This window comes from Rhagoletis pomonella, unplaced genomic scaffold (genome assembly GCF_013731165.1).
Source record: "Rhagoletis pomonella isolate Grant_MI unplaced genomic scaffold, Rhpom_1.0 Rhpom_scaffold_00012, whole genome shotgun sequence".
Classification (NCBI taxonomy): domain Eukaryota; kingdom Metazoa; phylum Arthropoda; class Insecta; order Diptera; family Tephritidae; genus Rhagoletis; species Rhagoletis pomonella.
In genome coordinates, this window is record NW_023458566.1 from 4,648,171 (window position 1) to 4,650,027 (window position 1,857).

A 1,857-nucleotide genomic window follows, 5' to 3' on the forward strand; every position below is an offset into this window, starting at 1 on the left:
CGGCATACGCCAGCAATTGTACGCTCTTATAAAGTATTGTGCCTGAGGTAAAAATAACCTATATTTTTATAAAAAAAAATGATAAAAATTAAAAAACAATCAAATAAATATGTAGTTAAAACTTGTCAATTAGATGTAAGTACTCGATGCTTCTTTCGAGTTTGGAGCTGGAATCGATTATTAATTTGCACCAAAAATGTTTTTCTAACTCGAAGGGGCTTATTCTTTACTTATGCTCATTTTCGGTATACTAGGTTTACATATAAATAGATTATCCTCATTAGGGGGAGCTGAACTCCCCAATCTGTAATTAGAAAAGGCGATTAGCCATACAAAATTCGTCCCTGGTTAATCTGTAATCAGAAAAAAATTATCTCAGATTAAACCGATAACTTTTCAGTGTTCAACCTGGTTTTATCGATTATTTTTGTGACGAGGAGAAATACCAAATTTATAAGTAAACCAAAATGGACGCTGGCATGGAAAAGAAGTTGGTAAAGGTATTTTTAATAAAATATCAGTAAACGTCTTTTATAGATACAAATCTTACCTTCTTTTGTTCTTTCGAATGGTGAACTGCGCAGTTAGCGCAGCTGTAGCGCTCTGCCTAACACCACCGGAACGTCAAACGAAAATCAGCTGCTTCTTCAACGCTGCTGCTGCTTTTCCTCTGCGCCCCACGATACTGCGCTGCACGCGTTGTTGCTTTTGTTTTACCCTCCGACTGCAATCAGCAGTTGTTTTTATGTCTATCACTGCACAAAGCTTACCAAACGGAATTTGCAACAAAATTACCCCCGAACTTCAAACACAGAAAAAAATTGCAAAGATTTTTCAAGCAATCTTTACTTTTTTGTTTTGTATTTAATTCTGCATTTGTGCAATACATGCAATTTCACTTGCTTCGTTCACTATTTCACTACTCTGCTTCTTCCTGCACTTTTTTCTTGTTGGTAATTCTTTTCACAACCTTTTTTCATTTGCATATTTTTTCGCAAAAACTATAGAACATTTGCAGTTTACACCGGTTTTCCGCACAGTTGCTAAGAAGTTTTCACAACTTTGCAAGGTTTTGTCTTTTTATTTTCCAATTAGCACAAAAATTATTCACTCATTGCAATGGGCTCCGCAGAAAAACGAATTCACTTTTTGCACTGCAAAACTAGAATGAGTGGAAATCGCGTATAGAATAAAAGAGCCAATGCAAAAAAACGAATGACAAGAAGATATGAAAGCAGATAACAGTGTTGCCAAGTTTTGAATTTGAAAACGCACTAAAACCCCCAAAAAGTTGGGTATTTTCTCGAAAAAAGCAACGATTTTTTTTTTTAGTATTTAACGGACTTTGTATGCATAAAAAGTTTTATTGTATGTATTCCGATTCTAACTACTAAATTAATCAATAGAATAAATTGAGAATTTTTTGTCAAAGTTTTTAATTTTATTGCAGTTTCATGAACTATGTGGGAGTTTAATCTCCACCGCACCTTTCTTTCCGAACGCTGAACAGCTGAAACATAGCGAAATCTCATTTCCCTTTTTAATGTGTCCTATTTGAGCGTATTATTCACCGGCGCATAGTGGGAAAAATTTTTTTGTGTCAAAAAGATGCCTCCTCTACAAATTGCATCCAATTTCGATTATTATTTCCTTAAAAGTTTCGTTATTAATTTCGCTGTAAGGAGATGCTGCTGCTTTTTTGAATAGTCATGAAAAATAACAAACTAAACATGGACCTTTTTCTTAGAACAGACGCCATTCAGCAGGCATTGGAAAATTACCGAATGTCATTCTGTCATGATTGGGTCATATTTTCTTACAGATTTAGTGTCTTCAAACTAAGAAAAAAAGCACCAA

The 1,857-nt window shown here is 34.5% G+C and overlaps 1 long non-coding RNA gene across 1 annotated transcript; it reads right to left on the reverse strand.

Moving 5' to 3' along the window:
- Window positions 1-110: 110 nt before the first annotated feature.
- LOC118747715 lies at window positions 111-1,190 on the reverse strand. The gene is made up of 3 exons (XR_004993976.1): window positions 551-1,190; window positions 409-474; window positions 111-353 (listed from the first exon to the last, which is right to left on the reverse strand). It is a non-coding gene; the product is annotated as an uncharacterized LOC118747715 (long non-coding RNA).
- Window positions 1,191-1,857: the final 667 nt, after the last annotated feature.